Source organism: Heteronotia binoei, chromosome 17 (genome assembly GCF_032191835.1).
Source record: "Heteronotia binoei isolate CCM8104 ecotype False Entrance Well chromosome 17, APGP_CSIRO_Hbin_v1, whole genome shotgun sequence".
Taxonomy (NCBI): Eukaryota; Metazoa; Chordata; class Lepidosauria; order Squamata; family Gekkonidae; genus Heteronotia; species Heteronotia binoei.
In genome coordinates this window covers 19356334-19372749 of record NC_083239.1, presented here as the reverse complement: position 1 = coordinate 19372749, position 16416 = coordinate 19356334, and positions in this window count along the sequence as shown.

Below are 16416 nucleotides of genomic sequence, written 5' to 3'. Positions count from 1 at the left end.
AACAAAAGAAGCACAAACAACAAAAGGCGATACATAAAGAAATAATGAAGCCAATAATGAGGCAGAGGAAGGGGGCAAGCTGATCATAAACATTCATGCTTGTGCAGACCCTTTGAGAAATGGAGGGATAAATTTGTCCCATTGCTGGAATGCAGGGGATCCAGAAAAGGCCAGCTGGCTTTCTAAAAGGCTGGCACAAGGAAATTCTCAAAGTCGTGCATGTTTTTAGGAAATGCTGAAAATATACATGAAGCATCTGACCATTTTAAATCCATCACATTTATACTGAGGAACTGATGCACTGCATCATAGATAGAATTATGGGAATTACAGATTATGAAACAAGGCAGGGTACAAATGTTTTAATAAGGCTTGGACAGATCTGGATTCAAATCCTCACTCAGCCGCAAAGCTTGCTTGATAATGTTAGGCTACTTGCTGTCTCTCAGCCTAGGCTTCTCACATATTTTGTTCTGAGGCTATAAGGAGGGGTTGGCCCTGGTTAGTACTTGGCTGGGACACTATGGATGCTACACAGAGGCAGGCAATGGCAAAGCACCTTGGTTCATTTGTTGCCTTGAAAGCTCCTTGAGAGATTGCCATTGTTCACTTAAGAACATAAGAACATAAGAGAAGCCATGTTAGATCAGGCCAATGGCCCATCCAGTCCAACATTCTGTGTCACACAGCGGCCAAATATATATATATATATATATATATATATATATATATATATATATATATATATATATACGCACACACACATACACACTGTGGCTAATAGCCACTGATGGACCTCTGCTCCATATTTTTATCTAACCCCCTCTTGAAGGTGGCCATGCTTGTGGCCGCCACCACCTCCTGTGGCAGTGAATTCCACATGTTAATCACCCTTTGGGTGAAGAAGTACTTCCTTTTATCCGTTTTAACCTGTCTGCTCAGCAATTTCATCGAATGCCCACGAGTTCTCGTATTGTGAGAAAGGAGAAAAGTACTTCTTTCTCTACTTTCTCCATCCCATGCATTATCTTGTAAACCTCTATCATGTCACCCCTCAGTCGACGTTTCTCCAAGCTAAAGAGCCCTAAGCGTTTCAACCTTTCTTCATAGGGAAGGTGTTCCAGCCCTTTAATCATTCTAGTTGCCCTTTTCTGAATTTTCTCCAATGCTATAATATCCTTTTTGAGGATATTGCTGCTTGCTGCTTGATGGCATTTTCCACCAACGCGTAAGCAGGAGGAGAAGGAAGGATTATGTGAAATAATTATCATCCCATGTTATCCTCCAAAAATTTATTTGGGACTTATGGATGGTTAGCAAATGTCTCTCATCTAAGCTGTACACTGCTGTGGATCAGATGAACTGTACTATGTGCCTTTGGACCAGTTTTTGGTGCCATTTTTGAACTTTGAGGGTGTTGTGTATGTGAACTGGAATGAGTATATTTAATGGCATTCCTGCCTGGCTCATTGGAGCCTGTAGGACTGAGCTTGAGGACTCAGGAACAATGGACAGTAGGATCCAAATCCCTGCTGCCCTGCTCCAGTCATGGACCCCCTGCTGGTTTGAATGGTCCAATAACATGCTTGCGCGGGAACCCTGTATATAAATTGGCCCCATTGGTCCAGTTCTGGAGTCTTAGAGTGCAGCCCTATACTGTGCTGTACTGCAATAAAGAGCTAGGATCACTACCACCTCACCTCTTCCTTGCGTTGAATTCACTGTATTATAGAGAGGGTAAGGATTTTGCAGAACTGAGTAAGACTCTCAGAAGAAGGTAAGAATCCTCACTATTCCTCACCTTGTCTTTCTAAAAAAAAAACTGGTTGGAAAAAAAGCACTGGGTAGACTTGGACAGAAGAGCTCTGTTTTCAAATGCCAGCAAAGCTACTGGGTGGCCTCAGTAGACCTAGCATCCAGGACCATTTCATGGAAGGCATCCTACCAACCACCCTGACCTAGATGTTCTAGGCTAGCCTGATTTTGTCAGATCTTGGAAGCTTAAGCAGAATCATTCCTGGTTAGTACTTGGATGGGAGGCCACCAAGGAAATCTAGGAGTGCCACTCAGAGGCAAGTAATGGCAAACCACATTTGCTTTGTTCTTGCCTATGGACTCACCATAAGTTGACTGCATGGAGTTTTTTCATGTTCCTCTCCATCACTCCAGCTCTCTTCAAGCCCCAGAAGGATCAGTCACAGGGATTGGTGCAGAGCAACAGCCATGATGATTGGTGGGCTGAAGTAAGGGGTGGGGAGCCTCAAGATGAAAATTCCCCCTTCCCTTAAGGGAGCTGCACTTGAAGCAATAGAAGGAGTGACAATGTCATGTTCTCATTCTCTTCACTCCAGCCTTCCAGTAGGGATGCTGCTAGTCAAACTTACCGCGTTAGAAGATGTAAGTCAACCATGAACCAATCACCCTGTTTGGTTCATGCCAACAGTTATAAATACTTGCTGAACAGATTTGCATTTCAGTTTTTGCAAAACCAAACATGGTCAAACTGCACATGCTGCTGATTCAAACCAATTTACATTGTTAGGAACTACTTAGGTGGACATGGTACTGAAGTCCTACTGAAAGGTATGACAAACCAGATGTAAGCCAAAGTGGAACATGTTTCGAGCATCTCTGCTCCTATGTGGCTCTTCCTTTATACGGATTCCATGCAACTGAGAATGATCTTTCCAAGGGTCAGAAAGAGTGGCAGAAATGTAGAGGTAGATGGGAAAGCAGCACCTTCTGCCCACAGAGTCAATGGCACTGTCACTGTAGCAAAGTATACAGAACCAAGAGGTGAGTGGGCCAGAAATATAGGCATTCTGGAGGAATAGTCATACATCCTCAAATACTTGAAGGACTATCATATAGAGGATGGTGCAGAATTGTTTTCTGTTGCCCTAGAACAGGAGTGGGGAACAGTGGCTCTCAAGATGTTTTTACCTACAGCTCCCATCAGCCCCAGCCAGCATGGCCAATGGCTGGGGCTGATGGGAGTTGTAGGCAAAACATCTGGAGAGTCACTGTTCCCCACCCCTTCCCTAGAAGGTTGGACCAGAACCAATGGGTTGACATTAAATAAAGAGTGTTCAGATGAACATTAGGAAGAACTTCCTGATAATTGGAATGGTTTCTCAGTGAAACAGGCTCCCTTGGGAGGTGGTAGACATTCCTTCCTTGGAGGTTTTTAAGCAGTCTAGATGGCCATCTGACAGCAATGCTGATTTTGTGGACTTATGCAGTTCATGAGAGGGAGGATAGGAAGGGTTGCATCAGTGCTTAGTTCTCGTGGCCCTTTCTTACACGCTCAGGGAAATACTGATTAACACTTTGTAGCCTGTCAGCAATTTTTCTCCAGATCACTTTGGCAAAGGATCCTGGAGGGTTTTGCCATCTTTTGGGCATGGAGCAGGGGTCACTGGGGATGTATGTGTGCGGGGGAGGTATTTGTGAAGCTCCTACATTGTGCAGGAGGCCCCTTCCAACTCTTATGATTCTATGGCCAGAAACATTATGGGGGAAAGCCCCAGTGCCCCCTTCCTGGTTCCTAGCTTCCACAGCTGTTTCATTCCTTTTGTTCCAGAGTTTATAGTCTTCCATATCCCAAGTAGTTTAAAAACTATGCTATGAATCTGCTAGTATCCTCGTTCATTCCCCCAGCTGAGGGCTTCTGCGGCCCTTCTGTTCACCAACTGGAGTTAATGGAATCAGGGCTTGTATCGACTCCCAGGGGAAGAGGAAGCATGAAGTTCTGGAGCAACACAGACTCTCCTTTTCTCTCCTGATTCTATCTCATCCCCTTTTGTCAGTGCCACTGACAGATAGCAATACTCCAGGGGGGAGAAATCTGATTTTAAAAGGCATTTACTGACAATTCCTATTTGGTTCTTCCACATTGTCTTCTGAGCTGTAACATGTCTAACTTTACTAGGGGAGAAATGAAAGGAAGTGGGGGGGAGGCTGTTGCGATTCCCTAACGGTGCTGCCAAAGTGGTATACAGCCCCTCTCTGGCCGGTGGGATGTACCACATCTGAGACAACACCTGCTGCACTCTCATGACTGGCACGTTGTGGCAAGAGGTAGACGTGCAGATCAGAGGGCATGGTGCCAATTGCTGTGGATGACCAACAGCGGGCTTCATTTGAGTGTGAGAACTCCTCTGGAGCTCAGATCCTCCCAGTTCAGAGACAACTTTTTCAGGCTGACAGTGCAGAGATGCCTCTGCTGCAGCTGGAGGCATCATAATCATATGCTAATATCTAACAGATTTCAAAGGTTCTGTCCAATTCCCAGTAACCCTGCGAGGCAGGCCGGTATTATTATGCAGAGAAGGACAGACTGCTAACTAGCGGCTTGCCTGCAGCCACCTGAATCACTCATTATTACTTTGTTATGAATTCTTATCTGACTTTCTGAAGCTTTCAGGGTTGTTATCCACATTACAACTCTATAAGGTAGGTTAGGCTAAGACTGTGAGGAACTGGTCTAAATTCACCCTATGAGCTTTATTGCAGAAGGGAAATTAAGCCTCAGTCTCCCAGGTTCTTATCCCAAACTCTGATCATTATAAACCTCCTCTCCCCATCTCTTTCTCTTCTGCAGCAACTGCCTTGTGGAGATATACTGCTCTGAGCATGGAGATTCTATTTAACTGCTACGGCAGATATCCACCATTGAACTAGTTCTTCTCCATTTGGTCTAATCCTCTTTTATCTTAGGCAGTGGCCATCAGTACAACTTGCAACAACAAACTGTTAGATGTATGAAGATACATTTTCCTGGCCCTGAACAAGGAACAAGGTTCTATGGATCAATTGTAGGGCAGCCATACCATACCAAACCTTTAATGGCATAATAGATTCAGATAAAAATACACAGAATATAAAAATTTAAACATTGGAGATAAAATCAAAATAAAACCGAGCTTACAGATACATTCAAACATGGTCAGAATTAAATTTAAGGATGTCAGCCAGAAATTTTGCCACAGCCTCACTAACCACCCCCTCAGTATCACTCAATAAATAATAACAGGGTGGCAGAATAGACAAATCTGGAGAAAAAGAAAGCTTGCCAAATAAATCTTTACGGAGGTTATGGTAAAAAGAACAATCAAGCAATATATGCTGGATTGAGTCAGGGGTATTCGCTCCACAGGAGCAAAGTCTGTCGGCTAAAGGGACTCGCTGATATCTCCCTTGTAAAACTTTGGAGGGAAACGCGTTTAGTCTGGCCAACATAAATGCCCTGCGATGACTTGGAGTGGTTAGGTCTGATAGATAATTGGGCATTTTGCCACAAAAAGCATAAAGACCTAAGGAAGCTGGAGAGCAAGTATAAGGGAGAGTTGGCCGTAATTTCGTTTCCTCCAATTCCCACAGTCTCAGTTTAATACATCTGAAGATATATGACTCTTCAGAGGTAGAAAAATCATCTACCTCTAACCCCAATTGATTGAGTTTAGACAGAAGCACTGCTGTCCAGGACGAAATATATGGGTCTCTTTTCATACAATCAAGAAGGCTGTTGGGATCTGTTCTAAAATGAATTTTGAGCCAGAATTTAAACACTGCAATCCAGGCTTTTGTCTCCACCAAAGACTGACCCACTTCAGAGCAGAGAGCAAAGTAGGACACACATTTTGGCAAACCAAGAATTTGTCTAAAGAATGAGGCTTCTATGGATCAATTGTAGGGCAGCCAATGAGGGTTGTCTTACCAGGTGTATGTTGGAAAATACCTGGAGATTTTGGGGGTGGATCTGGGAGAAGATGAGGTTTGGGGAGGGAAGCATGGTATAATGCCATAAAGTACACCTTTTCAAGCAGCCATTTTCTCCAGGTGAGCTGACCTCTGCCAGCTGGAGATCAGTTCTAAAAGCAAGAGATCTCCAGGTCCCACCTGGAGGCTGGCAACCTTACAGCCAACTCTGGTGGATAACCTGGATTGGGGGGTGGAGCCTGGGGAGAGCAGAGTTTGGGGAGGGGAGGGACCTCAGCAGGATATAATGCCATAGAGTCCACCTGCCAAAGCTGCTATTTTCTCCAGGGAAACTGATCTCTGTCATCTGGAGATCAGTTGTAACACAAGGACCGATTCCCCACTAGGCTTGTTCCGATGTCAGAGCTCTTTTTCCCCTGACACCTCTGTCTGATTTTGCATGAGCTGCCTCAGGGCTGCAACTTGCCCCGCCTCTTTCCCATAGCAAGCAAGATCCTCTGAAAACCGGTTTCCACTTGCTGTGGGAAGGAGGCGGGGCAAGTCGCAGCCCCGAGGCAGCCTGTGCGAAATTGGAAGGAAACATCAGAGGGAAAAGAGCTCTGATGCTGGAGCAAGCCTAGTGAGGAGTCAAGAAGATTTCCAGGCTCTTCTGAGGCTGGCAAACCTACTTGACTTGAGTGATTCTCAAATTCCAGCATTATGAGGAAGCAAAATTTCTCTCCTGCCCCTTTCTCCCCACCATCCATAATTGTTCCTGTGATCTTTTCATCATCTGCTGCCGTGTGAGCCTTGGGTAAGTTCAAAGTTAGACCAGAGTGGTTAGGTGTCCTGTTAAGGCCCTAGTGGGAACTGTATACTTAATTCATGTCTTGTTAACATGGTTCTCTAGTGCTTTGAATAACCTGTGTGAGCCAACACTTCAGTGCTCTGGGAACTACCTTTCTTGAATGTAACACGGCTGTACAAAAGGCTGGTGGTAAGCATCCAGCAGCTGAATCCTTGTTACCATGGAGATGAGAAGCATTATCTTGGTAGGCCAAGAGCACCATCTCCACCATTTCCCTATCTCTCCTCTCCCCCAAATGGATGCAGTTTTCCTAAGGAGAAAAAGTAGAATGAGATGAGGGCTTGCCATCTCTAGGAAATTCTGAGAGATCGGGGGGTGGTACCTGTGGATGGGTATTTAGGGAGGGATTTTACCTAGAATCTATGCTATACCATAGAGTTTGCCCTATGAAGCTGCAATTTTCTCTAGGGGATCTCATCTTTGTTGCCTGGGGACCAGTTATAATTCCAGGAGAACTCCAGACCCACGTGGAAGTTGACAATCTTAACTGTGGGCTTAAGACCTAGGGTTGCGAAGTGGGGGACATGATGGGGGAGGGCTGGCATCACAAGCATGATGATATCACTCCTGAATAGGCTAGCCAACTTCCTGGTGGAGCCTGAAGATCTTGTGGTATCACAACTGAACTCCAGACAACAGATCTCTCTCCCCCTGGAGGAAACAACTGATTTGGAGGGTGGATTCTATGTCATTATATTCAGCTGAGGCCTCTCCCCTTGCCAAACTCTGACTTCCATAGACTCCACCACAAAATCTTCAGGAATTTCCCACCAACCTGGCAGCCCTACTTCTGGAGAAAATCCAGAAGCAATGGTGATAGCTCTAGGAATCACCAGAAACTCTATGGTAAAGCCATATGTTAAAACTCTATGGTGATTTCAGTTATCCTAGAGCTACCACCATTGCTTACAGGCTTTCCCTGGAAGTGACATCATCATGATCATAATGCAGGTGAGGTTTTTTGCATGTGTGTGTGTCAGGCAATGGTTGCACTACTCCAATTCCTGCTGGAGATGGGATCTTGCGGTCTCCACTCTGGTCTGTGCCTCTTGCCTACTACCAATGATATCAGAATGGCTTGTTGAGCAGATGCAACAGTACAGAGGACTTCTTTGCCATGAAGGGTGCTGAGAAGGGAAATCTGGGAAAACCCCAGAGCCAGCCCTGGACCATTTGTCATCCCAAGCAAGAAGGAACATCGTCTGCACTCCCCTCCATTCTTTCATCTTTGGAATGACATTTTTTTTATTGCACTTTCAGCCCCTTTCACAGCTTTGATGCACAATTTGCAGACGTGATTTATCCTCCCTGTCTTATTAGATGGTACACTGACATGCTAGGATCTGTAAATCTACATTTATTCATGCCATAGATAAACAAATAAAAACAAACTCTCTTTCCTCTGAAATGTACAGCAGCTTACTTTCCATTAAGAATGAAAAGAAATGGAGTAACACCAAGAAACTGAGCAGTGTGCCAATGCCAGTCTGCAACTGGGTTACAGCAGGTGCTGACAGATTTTCAGGTGGAAATGAACTGTTAAGCTGTTAAATGGGTAGCTATGGAGACATGGCTGCTGCCCCCAAGCTTGGCACTTGCCCCTAAATTCAGCCCTGCCAAGCCCCATTTTCTCCTGGGGGCTCTAAGATTCCATAGACTGAGTCTGCTAAATTACCTCTGAATGGTACATTCAGCTGTTGAATGTGCCCAGTAGGCTCCTGAGCCCAGGTATCTCATCCTTGCAAGCAGCTGCAAGCCTTCGCTTCATTTCACATCCCTTGAAGAGAGTCACGGTAATCTGTTTTAGCAAAAAGGAGACAGGTTTTAATTCTCATCCGCCAAATTCCACAAAAAGGCCACTTCAGAGATCTCGATTGGCCCCACCTCCATATAGGAAGTTGACTCGGGCCTGCCTGTTTGGCAGGAGAAAATATCTGGAAGTGGGAATGGTACAGTATGGCAGTGGATGGACCATGATGTTCATTAGATGTCCAGAAAAATCAACAGCAAATGGGCCATTGAAAGTGACAGGACTGATTTGTCAGCCAAGCTCAAGAGCTGAGTTTTTCCTCACAGCCTGTTTACACAAAAGGGGAATCCTGCATGGTAGAGCCTCACAGCCAATTAATCAAGCCTTTGGCAGGTGGAATGGTAGAAGGGGATGGAGGAGACTGTGTTCAGCAACCCTGCTTTGCTGTCATGGCCAGATATGCATCTCTCCTCCTCTTTCAACCCTCCCCCATGATAGCTCACTGAATCCAAATTCTCTGCTGTAACAGGTGATTGAAAGAGCCCAAAAGGTCTGACTCGCTGCTGAAGCAGGAATGCCAATGCCAAGAAAGGGAGTAGGAAATGATATTTTACCCCTCCCCATAGCAGATGAGGCTAAGGTTTTCAAAGACATGCCTGGAGATTTCAGGGTGGAGTCAGGGGAGAGTGGGGTTTGAGGAGAAAATGGGCCTCAGCAGGGGATACTGCCACAGAGTCCAAAGCAGCCATTTTCTCCTGAGGAACTTATCTTGGTAGTGCAGGAATGACCTGAAATTTCAGAAGATGTCCAGGCCTGACCTGGACATTGACAATCCTAATTCATGCATCTCTTTTCAGAGTTCTCTGGCCCCTGCTATACATTTTCACATTAAAAAATTAATGCTGTAACTGGAGGGGGGGAGAATTATGAGATTAGGTTTTCTATTCAGCTGCTTAGCAAGATATAAATTTATTTATGTAGATATTTATATCCTACTTTTCTCCCCAGTGACAACCCAGGTTGGCTTATAACATTCTTACCTCCTCCATTCTGTCCTCACAACTGAATGAGTAGGGTTGCCCAGTCTGTGTTAGAAAATACCTGGAAACTTTGGGGGTGAATCCAGGAGAGGGTGGAGTTTGGGGAGTGGAGGGGCCTCAGCAAGGTACAATGCCATAGAGTCCCCCCTTCAAAGCAGCCATTTTCTCCAGGGAAGCTGATCTCAGCCAGCTGGAGATGACTTGTAAAAGCAGGAGCTCTCCAGGCCCCATCTAAAGCCTGCAAACAAACAAATACAACCTGTGGAAAATACCTAAAATAATTACAAAAATTACCAAAATTCATACCGCAACTAAACTGAACAGCAGACCAAGAGCAAAGCTCTAGAAAATTATTAATTATTATTAAATAAGTACACAAACAGACTTTCCAAAAATAAGGTAAAAAAATACAATTCAAAATTTCAAAACATCACAATTCTAACAGTATAAATAGTCCATGTCAATGTGCATGTCAGTTCTTAGCTTCCAAAGCTTCAAAGATGATCCAACCGCTGCGATGCGGCGAATTAAAGTGCTAGTGCTCTTCACAATCTTGTAGCCATTCTGTAGTCATTTAATCTCTAAGCACCTTGAAAAAAAATCCTTCTTCATATTCCATTTAAGTCAAAATAAAGGGTGGAGTTTGGGGAGGGGAGGGGCCTCAGCATGGTACAATGCCATAGAGTGCATCTTTCAAAGCAGCCATTTTATTTATTTATTTATTTATTTATTTATTTATTTATTTATTTGGGATTTATATCCCGCCCTTCCCACGAATGGCTCAGGGCGGCTTCCAACAATTAATCAAACTTAAAAATAAACAATTTCAAATATAAAACAGTTAAATAATTTAAGCAGTTAAAACATTAAAACAGAGTAATTCAGATTCCTATGAACAGATGGCTGGCCAGTTTCCTCAAGTTGTTATCCTAGCTAAATGTAGGCTAGGTATAGGCTAGCCGGAAGAGGGTCGTCTTACAGGCCCTGCGGAACTGCGCCAAGTCCCGCAGGGCCCTCACCTCTTCCGGCAGCTGATTCCACCATACGGGGGCCATAACGGAGAAAGCCCTTTCCCTGGTGGCTTTCAGACGGGCTTCTTTTGGCCCGGGGATAGTGAGGAGATTTTGTGTTCCTGACCTCAGTGCTCTCTGGGGAACATGTGGGGAGAGACGGTCCTTCAGGTAGGCAGGTCCCAGGCCATATAGGGCTTTAAAGGTAATAACCAGCACCTTGTACCGGACTCGGTATATCACTGGAAGCCAGTGCAGAGTCCGGAGACCCGGCTGGATGTGTTCCCACTTTGGGAGACCCAATAACAGCCGGGCCGCGGCATTCTGCACCAGCTGCAGTTTCCGGGTCCGAGACAAGGGCAGCCCCATGTAGAGGGCATTGCAGTAGTCCAACCTTCAGGTGACCGTAGCATGGATCACTGTTGCTAGGTCGTCGTGCTCCAGAAAGGGGGCCAGCTGCCTTGCCCGTCTAAGATGAAAAAAATGCGGACTTGGCAGCGGCTGCTATCTGAGCCTCCATCTTTAAAGAAGGCTCCAATAGCACCCCCAAGCTCCTGACCCTGTCCGCCGCCATAAGCGGCGCACCATCAAAAGCCGGCAGGGGGATCCCCCTCCCCGGGCCGCGGCGGCCCAAGCAAAGGACCTCTGTCTTCGTAGGATTTAGCTTCAGCCCACTCAGTCTGAGCCACTCAGCCACGGCCCGTAGTGCCTGGTCAAGGTTTTCCGGGGCGCAGACAGGCTGGCCATCCATCAGTAGATAGAGCTGGGTGTCATCAGCATACTGGTGACACCCCAACCCATACCTTCGGGCAATCTGGGCAAGAGGCCGCATGTAGATGTTAAATAACATCGGGGAGAGAACCGCCCCTTGGGGCACACCACAATCAAGTGAGCGCCTCCGAGACAGCTCCCCCCCAATTGCGACCCTTTGTCCCCGACCTTCCAGGAAAGAGGAAAGCCACTGTAAAGCCAACCCCTGAATCCCTGCGTCGGCGAGGCGGCCCGTCAGTAGCCGATGGTCGACCGTGTCGAACGCCGCCGACAGGTCTAACAACATCAGCACCGCCGAGCCACCCTGATCCAGATGCCGTTTTCTTTAGAGAATCTGATCTCGGCCAGCTGGAGATCACTTGTAAAAGCAGGAGCTCTCCAGGCCCCATCTGAAGGCTGGCAGTCCTACCTATGAGATGGGCTGGGTTGAGAGAGAGTCAAGATCACCAAGAGATTCAGCAGATAATGTGAGTGACAGGTGTGTGGACCAACCAGCAGAAGTGTATCTATGTCACCAGCAAATAGGATTGTGCTGATAGATTTCTCTCCACTGCTTTTGTGCCCATCAACCACTGTGAGGCAAAATTTAAAGTCCTGTTCTGAGACCTCCTAGAGATGGGTTTGTTGGCATTTGCCACCAGCTTCAGTTGGCTTGCAGTTTGGAGTTAAAGCCTCCAGGAGGGGACTCATTTTCTGTGAGAATTCTGTATACTGCCTATGTCATTATTGTCACAAGACTAGAGTCCCCCCCCCCCCTTCAACGTGGTTTGTACTGGTGATGAATGGAGAATGCATGCTTGGCCTGCAGGGCTCCTAATCTGAGCCTAGGGTGCTGATTCAGGTTGGCAGCCGCCCAGGCTGACCTGCTCTCGTGCCTGTTAATCACAGCTTTGTCTGTAGAAGCATTTGGTGGCATAAATTACACATTGCCAGTTTCTAATCTCTGTAGGCCAAGCTGCTGTTAGAGGCAGAGGCACAGGGATCAGTTGACAACCTTCAGGCAAGCATGGACCTTTTAAAAAAGGACAGAGGACTTAAGGTCTGGCTTTTTCTTGTTTTGCTGCAATCAGTGCTACAACTTGAACAAAGCTGCCCTGAAATTTCAAGACTGATGTATTTCTGTGTCAGTGAAAATATGTTTTGAGGCTCTCACCTTGCAAGAGAACATGACTTTGGTTCTTTATCCTTCATTTTTGCAGGAAAGTGAACGAGTGTCTCTCTGTGACAGGAAAAGAAATTTGGCAGACAGAGTGATTCACACCAAGAACAAGAAATGCAAACATGCCAGCCAGTGCTCTTCTCTGCCAGATGTTTCCCACAAAACCAATCTGAAGCCTGATGCAGCAGCCAAGGACATGATACACTGGACCCATGAATGAACGTGCAAGAGGACAGAGTATGTTCCGGGCCTGCAAGGACAGGCCCTGCCAGTTCATATGCTACAAAGTCCTGGTGTTTGTTGAGCAACAACATTAAGATTTGAAATCAGACTTCCAGGGAGTTTTGTATCTCCCAGACAAAAGTGTGCCTTTCTCTCCTTGCAATAAGAACGTATGGGCAGAAGCAGCTGCTGGGCTTTCCTTCTGGGCTGTTTTCTCCTCTGCACACTGCCCCACAGAGCTGCTGTTGGCTGCATTGTGGAGCTTATGCACAGCCACCTAAGTAACATAGTTTGGCAAAGGTTTTTGTGGAGCACTTTGAGAAGAAAGCCCAGAGGAGAAGGTGGCTGACACTTCTGCCTGCACAAGGAGAACCAGGGTTTGTGTGAGGCACAAAACTCTCACTGAAAGTCCAATTCAAATTCCTCATTTTGTCTACTAACAAACATGAGAAATTTGTAATGTGTAAATCAGCCCCTCAGTTCATGACAGCCTTGTTCTTTTTTTCTTTTTGGATGTCAGTTGCAATTCCTCCAGTTTTTTTGCCTGAACACCAGCCATTATATTTTGACTTTGTGGTGCCATAGAGATTTGTGGCCTCCCAAGAAAATGAGCTTCTAAACCACTTTTGCTTCATTTTATTGGCTCATCTGTTTAGTGACCTCAATATCAATTCCAAAGAAAAGGTTACCAACTTCTGTTCCAGGTGAAATAAATAAGAGGAAGAAAAGGGGTGGACTGGTGATCATATAATGAAGGAGCTTCCAAAAACAAAAGAATAACATAATATATATCCAAATCTAATCTCCTTTAGTACAGAATTAAGGGAGATTAGATTTGGATATACATATTTATGTTATGTTATTAATAACAGCTCCGTGTAACATCGGGAGAAGGAGGCTGACAAAGTGATCGAAACCTTGAGGAATCCTTTCATAAGCGGACCTTCCTTACTCTCTCCACATTGTTAGGAGTCAGGCACTGAGGAAAAAAGCATTCACCCACAACTGAGTCTACTCAAAGGAAGCCGATTTACAGGGCTACTGAAAGACTGTGTGGGAAAATTCACATGTTGAAAGCTCAGTGTTCGTTAGTTTTGTTTTGTTTAAGTTTCATTTAAGCTTGTACTAAAACGTATTTATACACATTTCTGTGTAAATTTCATTGCTTCCGGTGGTTTTTCTGTTATTTCCATTGATTATACCTATTCCAGTTTTTTTATCAAACCTATTCTAATTGCTTGTTTCCTCTGCAGTCAAGTAACTCCATGCACTCATATTGGTGTTTTAAAATGCCAAGATTTTGAGCGTATTTGTTGGTGGCATTCTTCATTACATACAATCTGACCAGTAGCCACTGCTGGTTTGTGCTCAGAACTGTCTGAGTTACTGGGACTGATGGAATGTGTAGTTTTCTCAGCCTTTCAATTCAATTCAGGAGGCTGCAAAAGCCGCAATTTCCATCAGTCTTGACAGGAGCTCATGCCAGGTCAGATTGGGAAGAGTAATTGACAGTGGGGGAAAGGACTCAGCCACAGCGTATCCTATTTAAAGAGATATCTACTCCCTTCTGGGAAAGTTAGATTTATGGCTTGGAGAGGAGAAAAAAAGCTGGGAGTGAATGGACATCGAGGTGAATGACTTGTACACATCTGTTTTGCGAGCATCATGTCAAACATTCACCAATGCTTAGTGAACATTTCTGAGTGTGTGATAAGGATAGACTCTATCAGAGCGTGACAGATAGTAGGGGGTTATTTGGAGAAAAGACAGCATGCTATATAGCCAACCTTATCAGATCTTAGAGGCAAAGCAGGGTCAATATTTGGATGAGAGACCACCACAGAAGGCACTGCAGAGGAAGGCAATGGCAAACCACCTCTGCTTCTCACGCCTTGAAAGTCCTTTGCTGGGGTCACCATGAGTTGGTTGTGACTTGACAGCCCATAAAAACGCAGAGGGTTGTTCACTCATCACTAAAGCATCTTCTCTTTCAAAGCTGGAAAAACATACCAGATAGAGGAGAGAAATGGAGAAAGTGGAGGGGTGTGTGTGTGCCAAAATAGAGTGAGAGGCAAAAGACATTGTCTCTCGAATCTGATTTCAACAGCCACTTTTACCCCCTATATGATCACGGCTTCTGATCAGTTATAATGTAATTAGTTTGATAGAGGACGCTCTTGTCTCCCACTGCCTCCTTAAAAATGTCTTTCTTTTTTTAAAGAGAGAATGACAAAGAGAGAGAGGGGGAGAGACAATGTTCACAAGTTGCCATGAGAATCAAAGATGACAGACAAATGGCAGATAAAAGCACGACTTAGTAAAAAATGTAATACCTTCTCTTCAGTCACCCACAAGGCACTTTAGGGAATGAGAGGAATATCCAGGGAGAGAGAACAAAGAAGACTGGAAAGAAAAGACAAAGGAAGGAGGAGCTGAGAGAAGGAAAACCAGAGAGGGGATAAAACAGAAGGGAGCCTGCTGGTTTGTTTTGTAGGGAGGGGGGAGAGGGGCTCTGAGAAACAGGTGCACATAGGGAGAGAAAGAAATTTAAAGCGTTTTTATTTATTTGAGGTATTTTTAAGAAGTAAAGAAAGAAAATCAATGCCTCATAAATGCATGAGACAGTCGTGTGCTTGAATAATAGTAAGCAAGTCTCCCTGGGTCCAATGGGACTTACTTCCAGGTAAGTGCACACAGACTGCAGCTATTTAGTCTAATCCTATGTGTGTTCACATAGAAGTGCCCTGCTGTGTTCAGTGAAGCTTGATCCCAGTCTCAGTGGGACATTTACTTGAGAGTAAGCCCTGTTGAACTTAGTGGGGCTTGTGTGTGTGTAGAGTCATCAAGTTGCAACTGATTTATGGTGATTCCAGCAAGGGGTTTTCAAGACAAGAGAGGTGGTCGGCCATTGCCTTCCTCTACAGGGTCTCCCATGCAAGTACTAACCAGGGCTGACCCTGCTTAGCTTCCAAGATCTGATGAGATTGGGCTATACCACACCACCTTCTTTTCCTAGTGGGACTTAGTGCTATGTAAGCATGCACAGGATCATGCTGTCTATCTGGTGTAAAAATAGAGCTAAGTGCACAGCCAAAAAGCCATCATCCCTGGCAGCTGTTCCCAGCAATGCATATGAGGTGGGAACCTGAGGAGACATGTGTCATTCCTGGGGTCAGATGAGACCCCATGGAAAAAGTTTAATTGTAGCCTCTAACACAAAAGTACACTTCATCTGCTGTGATTGTCCTGGAGGGCTTAATCCCATTAGCACTGAAGTTCCTTCCTTATGCCCAGGGGGTTGAGAGATCTGCTGTTGCAATAGGTCTGGTAGCACTCTGAATTTTCAGAGGCACAGATGAAAGCCAAGTGAAGCTGGCAGTGGCAGGGTCATGGGCAAAGCCAAGGACGATGAATCAGCTTCAGCAGGAAGGCATGGGTGCAGTGGCTCAGTGGCAGAGTTTCTACTTGGCATGCAGAAAGTCCTAGGTTCAATCCCCAGCATCTCTTGCTCCAAGGTTCAGGAGCAAGATCTTGACCTGAGATCCTGGCTTGCTGCTGTCAAGGGTTCTAGTGCCATAGAAGGTATCTTAACCTGAACCTTAACCTGAACCTCCATTCCTGAGGATTGGAAGGTAGCAAATGTTACCCCCATCTTTAAAAAGGGTTCCAGAGGAGTCAGCCTGACTTCAATATCGGGAAAGTTGGTAGAAACCATTATCAAGGACAGAATGAGTAGGCACACTGATGAACACAAGTTATTGAGGAAGACTCAGCATGGGTTCTGTAAGGGAAGATCTTGCCTCACTAACCTGTTACAGTTCTTTGAGGGGGTGAACAAACATGTGGACAAAGGGGACACAATAGATGTTGTTTACCCTGACTTCCAGAAAGCTTTT